The 10,253-nt window shown below is 38.4% G+C and overlaps 1 long non-coding RNA gene across 1 annotated transcript; it reads right to left on the bottom strand.

Annotated features, from left to right (window-relative positions):
• Positions 1–1,048: 1,048 nt before the first annotated feature.
• Positions 1,049–10,008, bottom strand: LOC145490907 (uncharacterized). The gene is made up of 3 exons (XR_014049739.1): positions 9,950–10,008; positions 9,745–9,854; positions 1,049–4,260 (listed from the first exon to the last, which is right to left on the bottom strand). It is a non-coding gene; the product is annotated as an uncharacterized LOC145490907 (long non-coding RNA).
• Positions 10,009–10,253: the final 245 nt, after the last annotated feature.

Raw genomic sequence — 10,253 nt, 5'->3', positions numbered from 1 at the left:
GTCAAGAAGAATTTTAAAACCATGTCAAGCCAAAAGTCGGCCAAATTAAAATAAAAACAATCGCGACAAAATTTATTAGTCAGCAATTTTCTAGTTTTAAATCTTAGCGCACATGGATGATGAATATTTAACTTAATTCTTAAACACAACATAACTTTAGCTCTTACTCCAAAATTTTTAACATTGCTAGCAGAGGTTCGGCTTAAATCTTTAGTTTGGTTTAGTTTTCAAATAACAAGACCCGCTCAGCTTCGTACGTTAATTGCTCGTCTCAGATCACGTATGTTCCCTGGAGAATTGTCTTTCTAATTGGTCACTCATTCGCGCGGGAATTGGATTTGCATTTGAATAAACAACTCTCCAGAGTAACGTCACGTGATATGAAATACGACAATAAACAAACAAGCTGAATAAGCATAATAAACTAAAACCTTTTGCAATCTTTTTATTTTTAAATCAAAACTAAAGCTTTTTTCTAATAATCGGCCAATTTCTTTCATCCAAATTAAGGAGAGAAACTTGACATCGGTAGCTTCACAGATGAAAGACTTTTAGTGACTTGTGCTCTTTGGTGAAGTTTGTGGACTGACGGTCGGTCGGAGGTTTGGTCGGAGGTCAGACTGGCGGATTCTGTGTTCAAATCTTTCTTTGATTTCAACGGTGATGCACTGAAATTGAGCGCCATACTTTAGCGCTTCAGTTTTTCTTGTCCAGGTTGCGGACATTTCCAACTTAAATGGGTTTTCATCCAAAATACTCCGGGAGGGCGAGCTTATTGTCAAATCTTTAATGTTTTCGATGCATTGACTTGCGGATTAGCATCTTGAACCAAATTACGAATTTGGCATGTTAATTACTTTACAACTCATTAATTCCAAAATTACTTGAGTGGGCATTGTGGCAAATTACGACTGAAACCCCGAAGGCATGGGAAGCAAACTCTCACTTTCCTTTACGCTGTCCACCCCATTTGGGAGCAAATGGTCAACTCTTTCAAGTGTCTACCTGTCCCCGGCTTGGATGAAAGGATCAGATAAAACAGACCAGGATTTCAAAGTTGGAATATTAAATGAGGACTAAAGAATCAACACCGACTTAGAGAGGCAGAGTGGAAGCAACCCAAAGAGCAGGGACAAGATTGGCTAGATAATTTTTTTATTATTTTTTTTCTCAATAAAAGTAATGGACAATAGAGACAGTTTTTCTTTCAATAAAATGTTGTTATCCTTCTATCCGTGTTGTTTTACTAGCTTTGCAATCCAACCATTTGAGTGAACCAGATAAACTCACCAAGAATAAGCCAAGTTCTGGAAAAGTCTTGATAAAACGTTGCAGTACCATCAACACTTAGTTTTAGTAAACTGCTCGCTTCTTATGTCAAAGTACGCCACAGATACGTCTTTTAAGTACTTCAAACGAATGAAATACATTTAGAGAATTTGCACCGAATTGTTTTAAAGCCTAACTTAAAATTTAAACATATCTGTGGCGTACATTCGAACAGAAAGAAACCGTTTACTAAAACCAGTCTGGAATCGTACCGCTTAGTTTTAACAAGACCTCAGTTACTGTAAACACAAGTGTTTCAGTCCTAAGCTGAACACATCAATTCTCCTTACTAATTGCCCCAAGTAACGTGATTTTTCTTTTGAGAATTTGGTATCAAGACAACATCCCGAGTTGATGATTTTCAAATATATGAATATTGTAAGGAGAAATAATATGCTCATCACTCTTGGGACTGCCTCAGAGTACGTTTCCCAAAACCTCTCCAATGAAAGAATGGTTTCTAAATAATCGCTGAAAAACCCGAGAAAATTCACAAGCGTGTCAATATTACTATATTGATGTTTTGCCGGCTTATATTTGCTTTCAAGACAAATAGAAATGGCTCTGAAATGTATTTGTTGTACGCACGGGAAATACATCAACTACAGCGTATTTTCAAGTGCATTTTCAATTCTGTAATTTCCGATCATACAACATCAAGAAATTCATTCAAAAGAACCGTGAAACTGTAATTCTATTTCTGCTTAAGACAACTGGTTTGAAATCATAAAAACAAGACATGCAAATTTCTGCATGCTGCTTGCACTTAACGAGTAAATTTTTGCATATTAACAGATCAAAATTCAAATAGTTTTAACTTTTGCGATTAAATACTGTTATCTCTATCTTGTAGGTGCTTCTTAAAGAGTTCGTCTGCTTTAGCTGAAGATCTTAACTCCACGAGACTTCTCTACATGCACTTGCATTTTTCATCTTGCGTGACATTATTAGGTTCTTTTCGTAACATGAAGTTAATCAGTCACGCAATAGTAAACATCCGTCGTTTTAGAAAATGATATTTACAGACTTGATTTTTTAGACAATGTAGAGCAAAAGCGAAAATTTCGAAAAATTTTGCTACAATCTTGAATGTGCATTTCGTTTAAGATTTTGAAGGCCTCTGAAGGTATACTGGCGGAGAAGAGAGGAAATGCTTTGAGAAACGTACCCATCAAGGTTTACAGTAAATAGAGATACAGTCAAACCAATCCAAAGGTGACCTCCTGTGCACTTTGCCAAACCAATGTGGTGCTTATAAATTATAGATAAATTCCTCTTTCAATAATTTCGCTGCACGAGACAATTTAGGACTTTCAGAAAGTAGTCACATTTCAGACACGAGATGCACCACTTCCTGCGGGTCACTTTCCACAAGGTGGTCATTTAGAAAGGTTTGGCTGTGTTTAATACTTTAGACATGCAATGTACTGTACCAAGAGTTTTCTTCAGTGACTTTTTAATATTTTTATCTTTTAATAATTTTCTTTTAAAATGTTGTATGTATCATATATATGTATCATATGTATCATATATATACCGAAGTTCAATACATCATCTGCCAATCAGTTTAAACCGTTGGTCAGTCAATCGGCCAATCACAGATTCTGTCCATTGGTAATTGAGTGAGTCAGGCAGTCACTCAGCAGTCTCTCAGCAGTCTCTCACCAATCAATCAGTCAGTCAGTTGACAGTCCATCAGTCAATCCATCAGCAGCCAATCAGACCGTAATGAATAAGTCAATGAGAGCCATTCAGTTGGTCAGTCAGTCAGTCAGTCAGTCAGTCAGTCAGTCAGTCAGTCAGTCAGCAGTCAATCAGTCAGTCCACTAGCAGTCCATCAGCAGTCACTCAGTGAGTCAGTCAGCAGTCCTGAAAAAGTCAGTGAGTCAGTTATGAGTTAGCCTGCAAGCAGGCTCACCTTTAAGTCATGCTCATGAGTGGAAAACAGATCCGGTGGGAAGGAGTCTGATGAAGAGGCACCAAGAAAGTGACTTTTTCATCTCATGGCTCGATTTCGCACTGGTGGCTATGCCACGCACACTTGTGCTCCAGCATAAGCCTACTCGCAGGCTAGTTATGAGTCCATCATTCAGTCAGTCAATAAAGCCTCAGTAAGTCAAAAAGAGAGTCATGGGTCAATTAGTGAGTTAGTTAGTCATGAGTCAATCAGTCAGTAATGAGCCAATCAGGTGGTCAGTTATGAGTCAATCAATTAGTCAGTCAGTCAGTCTGTTTGTCTGTCAGTCCATCAGTCAGTCAGTCAGCAGTCAGTCACAAGTCAGTCAATCAGTCAGTCAGTAGTCAGTCTGTCAACAGTTTCTCAGTCTGTGTTAATCCATTAGTCAGTTTGTCAGACAGTCAGTCATTCTTTTTATGTTTGAGTTATTATAGTTTGGATCTGCGAGGTTTACTGTGCCAGTTTCAGGATCATTTCCACAGAATGAAATTTTGGTTTCTCTCACTTTTACCTGGAATTCTCTCCCATTGTTAATGTATAAAACAAACGGGATAGACCACGGCTACATGCACTTTAACAATGTCAATCAGCCAGTCAATTGGTACTGCAGCCCAATTACTCATTAAGTTATACAATTGCCAATTTAACAATTTTCTTTGAAGGTGAAAACGTAATCTAATCCTGAAAGAACATCTTACTTTTGAACATCACTTTTGGTTGCAGAAGATAAATTTAACAATTTCATGGATGATTGGTTTAAAAGAGTGTGACATAATAGCCTTTCTTACTCATTGTGTAAACAATCAAGGCACAAACTGCATGTCTGAAGTCAAATAATCAGAGCAGAACTTGGCTTATTCAAGAGCTTTGTTTACCTGGTTCACCCAAGTGTTGGATTGCAAAATAGAACATGCAGCCCTTCTTAAGATAACTGCTTGAAGATTTAGTCCACTTTGTCCCTGTTGGCATCTGATCTGGAAAAGAAAGAAAGCTTATTTGTCAGGCTAAGAGATAATTTTATACAAGGTTTTATAATTATTACCATGTACTTAACGTTACAGTTAAGAGGGTCGCACAGTTCATGAATGGAAAAAATAGCAAATCCCAGATTATGGATATCAAAATTTCATTTTCCTGAATCACAAAAATCAGCAAGCAAGGTACTCTCTTTAATAACCTGCCCTTGCACTCTAAACATTGTTACTAGGTCATGCGACATTTTTTGAAAATCAAGTGAAGGACATCATGGAAAGCTCTGTTACTTGGTTGTTTCAGATGCCTTATGAAACGTTACAATAATTATACAGAGATCACATTTGATGTTTTCAGTCTTAATAAATCTTCTGGAGGACTTGCGTCTCAAAATCATGTAGAATAGAGTGATTAAATCATGAACAGACTGTGTGCATGTGACGTCATCAAATTCTCAAATCCAAGACTAAAGGTTTTGTCCTCACCAGGCATACAGAGGAAACAGGTACTAAATTTATGTCTGTTTACAACTTTCCAACTCAATAGCATCCTTTGTTTTGAAACCAGTGCATTTTGAATTTCAGAGTTATGGCAGTGCGTGACATGAAGCTAAGATCGCGTTTGTCGAAAAATATTCGCTTATCTCGTAATTTTTAGCCATTTTAGGAGTTAAAGTATTAGGAAAAGTTATTAGGATGGCGGTTAAATGGCGGCTCCATACTAGGCTCTATAATTTTGCACAGAGTCAAGTGAATAGTGTTTGTCAGTCTATGAAGTCTAACAATAGACGGATCGAAAGCCACCAATGACTGATAACAAACTTCACACGAGTCTTTCAGCCAATATCATCATGGCTATACTGACCAATCGCGTTCAACGTTACAATAATTATACAGAGGTCACATTTGATGTTTTCAGTCTTAATAAATCTTCTGGAGGACTTGCGTCTCAAAATCATGTAGAATAGAGTGATTAAATCATGAACAGACTGTGTGCATGTGACGTCATCAAATTCTCAAATCCAAGACTAAAGGTTTTATCCTCACCAGGCATACAGAGGAAAGAGGTACTAAATTTATGTCTGTTTACAACTTTCCAACTCAATAGCATCCTTTGTTTTGAAACCAGTGCATTTTGAATTTCAGAGTTATGGCAGTGCGTGACATGAAGCTAAGATCGCGTTTGTTGAAAAATATACGCTTATCTCGTAATTTTTAGCCATTTTAGGAGTTAAAGTATTAGGAAAAGTTATTAGGAATGTGTAAATGTTTTTTGGTTCAGTCCAGATAATCAGTTGCCTAGATAGCCAAAGTAAGTTCCGGATGTTTGCACTACTTTCTGTCCGCCATATTGGAGGACTAAGGAGGTCCTCCAACATGGCGGCTCCATACTAGGCTCTATAATTTTGCACAGAGTCAAGTGAATAGTGTTTGTCAGTCTATGAAGTCTAACAATAGACGGATCGAAAGCCACCAATGACTGATAACAAACTTCACACGAGTCTTTCAGCCAATATCATCATGGCTATACTGACCAATCGCATTCAACGGACCAGACTTATAACATCATCGACTGACAAACACTATTCACTTGACTCTGAAGATGACTTCCACTCAGGATGTCGAAATGTCAGTCACCAACAACAGTTCTTTTCAGAACTACACTCACCCGGACGATCATACTACACAAACTACTGATACTCCTGGGTTCAAACCATTTACTATTTTGTCAATAATATTTTATTGGGATAATTGAAGGATTTCATGTAAACAGGGTGTATATCTCTTTTTGGGCCAGTTTTCATTTTTTGCAGGATCGAGCTAATTTTTGGCAGACTGACTTGTTTTGACATGAAAAGCATCATTGCATAATTGATTTTGTTGTTAATTGTTAATTGTTTTTGCACTTCATTTTTGAGAAATAACATATGCAGAAAACTCAGTTTTCCAAGCGGTATCTTTTGGAGTGAATCCTTCAACGGTGGATTTCAACGCAACGCAAACTTAAATGGTTACTTTCAGCAGCTTTGACAGCACGGTTTTTTTCTTAAGGTTACGGTATACCTTCAGGGGTGTCTTGCGTGCAAGCGATGTAGCATGTAGAGTTTAAACGGTAGACACCTAAACCCCATACCAAATTAAAGCTTATAGAGCTGGCTATCAAACTATTCCAAGAATTTTGAAATAAAATGAATTGTCGAATTTTTCACGCCCAAATCACCTTTCGAGAGCTACAAGTCAAAACAATTTTTGTTTTTTGCCAGTTTCATTTTTTCCTCGAGTTTCAGGGCCCAAAGCACTTAAAAATGTGTCTGCGTTTTGCCATATTCAATTGCAGTAAAAAGTTACAGAACATTTTCAAAATAGGATTTAAAAAATGTAGAGTGATCATACAAAAATCGCTCTTGAAGAAAAAATATTTCGAAATTAACAATTCATTACCCGCGGCGTTTATCAATACTTAGCTTTCAGGCTGAAATTTCAAATAATATCTATTCCAACGTTTACCTAAAGGTTAAGCAAGTCTGTCTCAATTTATTTGTTGCGATTTTCAGTGTTGCCGTCTTACCCACTGGATTTATGGAAAGTCAGTCATATTTCAACTGGAGACGTCAAGCAGCGCAATTTCATCCAGTAGTAATTGTCGTTTCTTCTTTGAATGCACTCGGTCAAATTGATGCAAAAAAACATAAGAATGTCTCTAAGAAAACGTATAGTGTTCTCAAAGTAAAGCTACAGCAGTCTCTGAAGAAAAGCTGGACGAAGACAAACATGATATTCATGCAACGCACTGTGCTTGAAAACAGTTCTAATCAAATAGCCGGGCCCGGCATCACTTGCGGCATCACAATATAGAATGCAAGTAAGCAAATATTTTCACGGAATGTTTTAATCTTTGTCCCTGGAGAACCAATACTTAGAGCCTTAAAATAGAAACGAACCTAAACAAAGTATAAGCACGGCATGGCAAATTACAGAGGTGTCAAACTCTGAGAAGCGACGTGCAGTTAACAGTGGAAACCATGCAGACCTACGACCTCTAAAAATATGCTGCAACACAATCAAACAACTCCGCTCTACTTATATTTTCCATTTCTTCTAATAACACGACATAAAAAGTGCCCCTCAGAAACACGCTTGAAGCAAAGAGAGGTTGAGAGATCGAAAATTAAATGAGAATGTGCACAATTGTCACGAACCGTTGGAGTCCTGTATACTTCTTTATTAACGACACAATAAGAATTATATTTTTCTTTTTCTAGTCTCCTTTCGGTCCAAGATAAATCCAGTTTATCGGCAACGACAGCGAAATGCATACCACCACAAGTTCGTTGTATCATCCTTCACGCTCTGCAAAGTTCGGCGCGCCGACGGTGCGGTGACACTTCAATAAATCTTTTCACCCTTTTGCTCCTTTCAAACTCAAAGTGACTTTGGCTTTCAGTGATCAATTAAAAGGCCCTGAATTCTCTAAAATTATTTAATCGCTGTTCACAAGACCTACACTTCATTCTGAGGTAAAAATGAGTCAAAGATCTTCCATACACAGCCTCTGCCGCAGTGTGCAATTCTCCATTTGCATTCTTGAGGAGATTTTTACAATATGTAACGTCCTTCACTGAATCATACAACCTTAAGCGACTTGAATTTCCACTATCAGATGATGGATAAGTTTTCCTCGGCGTTCGCAGAATATTACCGCCAGATTGACATTGCCGCAGAACATCATATCGTTCTTGGTTTACTTTGGTGACAACACATACCGCACTCCCGTGGGCTAAGTATAGACAAAATTCCTACTAGGCCGCTCATCCCTTCAATAATTTAATTGTCATCTCCCAGATTCTGGGAGACAGGTGACCAGACCCAACCAGGGTCTCTCTTCGCTCACTCCAGGGGGTGGTAAGATGAGAGACCCTGGGAGCAAGGTTGCTGGGTTCTCAGATACAGCTCCCTCCACTGAGCCAATCAGTGCAGGGAAAGTTTACTACCGTTAACGTCCTGGTGAATAGAATCTCCAAAAAACCCTTGTGTTTCACAATGCGCTCAAGGCGCTGAAGGCAGAGAGATAATTTTTCTGTAACTCAGTTTTCCGTGAAGCTGGTCACTCTGGCAAAATGGGGAAGACAAAAAAGGATACAAACGCTAGAGTGGGTGGGCGAAGAAAACAAATAAAAGAAAGTGCGGCGGAGCAACTGTGCGTGGTTAACTGTGCATGGATAATATTTCAGTGGGTCTCAATGAGTCCAACGATTTGCCGATAGCGGATTCATTGGAGTCTCTGTCAACATCCCTGTTATTGCTGTCAAGTTCCCAAATTTTTACATAACCTTTCTTCCCTCGATTTTTTTGCCTGCCTTATACGATCGCTATAGCTTCATCCATGTGGCGAACTTTCGCATCTTCACTTATTGATGTATTTTCACTCGTTGTTCGCTGCTTTCAGTTTTTCGAACTGGTCCATATTTTTAACATGGTCTACCTTTACTTACAACTTAATAGAATTACACCTAATACCAAAAAATGTTTTAGCAGCAAACAAAACAAAAGCCTGTTCAGAGCCCGCTCGCCCGCATGGGTACACATAGATGTCAGCAGTAGTCAAAACAGCTCATGAGCATCTGCTGATCCTATAAAGTCTGGATTTTTGAAAGCGTTTCTACGTGAGTGGAAATAACGGAACTCGTGAAGGCTTTTACATGAAAACAAGTCCGGTGACCCCTTCTTTTTATTGTTTCAATATAATATTATTACTGGAGGGAATGTCAGGAAAAATATAAAAAACTATACGGAAGGAAAATTGTGCAAATTGTCGTTTTTCCAAGTTTACAAGAAATCGGCTCCGTAAAATTATTTTAAAATTGTTCTGCATTTTCATTTTCAGATGCCAAAAGCTATTGATTAAAAAAAACTTGGGGGCACTGGGTTAATTTTTTAGTTATTAGTGACATAAGTGAAAAATCAGGTCTGGAAAATCCTTTCGGAATGTTGCCATGGTAACTGCTGACTGTTTTAGGTCAAGTATAAATTATGTAATCCAAACCTACAAAAATATTTCAGTGGCCCTGGTCTGCCTTTTTGTTCTATTCTTACAAAGTTATGAGCCGTCAAAAACCTGAAAACTGGTACGAGCCACCTTAACACCATGTTGACACGTCAAAATTGGCCGGAAAAAGGAGCAAAAATGCCTTAGAAAATTAGCGGAGGTCTTCGTTTTAGCGTTTTTGGGGTCTTGGGGTCGTTTTTGGAGGTCTTCGTTTTACAGACATCCCATCATCACGTAAGAGTTCGAACTTCAAGATTGAGACTCACGCCAAAAGGTGTGAAAGTTGGCAGGCATAGAATTTGTCGCTTTGTTTTTCTACCAACGCGTATATATTATACCCGTTCTAGTAGTTTAAGCTTACATTAAATCAAACTGAAACGCAGTCACCTTGTAAATTTTAAAGTTTGTGAGTTTATACTATTAAAGTTTAGACAGCTTACCTGCATCCCGCAGAGCACCGCATTGATCAACAAGCCAAACGTCTCCTCATTCCTCCTCCTGCCTCTGACCATAGTTAGTAGAGGAGACAAACTACTCTACTAACTATGCTCTGACATGCATTAAAAGGGAAAAAAAGTTACCTAATGTCTCACATCAAGTATTTCACTGGATCAAGCCGCTTTAAAACATGCACAAATAACAAACCTTTGAACGTCGCTGTAGCACGTCCCTTGCCCACATGCAAAAATGGCAGCGAAGACACGACACCTGCACAGACCCGTGGGAAATAGCAGGGTAAAAGGGGAGGGGAGGGAGGGGGCTCCATAGCTATAAGCTATAGTCTGCCTAAGCGCCGCTATCTGGCTCTTTGTTTTGGCGCGCGTGCGAATTTACGAATAACCTGCGATTTCTGCGATCATTTTTTTTTTAAGATTTATTTTAATAAATTATAAATTAACTTATTATCAATTTGTATAGCGCATACTAGCATAACGAGAGAATCGCATTC

Source organism: Orbicella franksi, chromosome 1, assembly GCF_964199315.1.
Source record: "Orbicella franksi chromosome 1, jaOrbFran1.1, whole genome shotgun sequence".
In the NCBI taxonomy this organism is placed as follows: Eukaryota; Metazoa; Cnidaria; class Anthozoa; order Scleractinia; family Merulinidae; genus Orbicella; species Orbicella franksi.
Note: the sequence above shows the minus strand (reverse complement) of the source record. Positions and strands in the feature narration are given on the sequence as shown.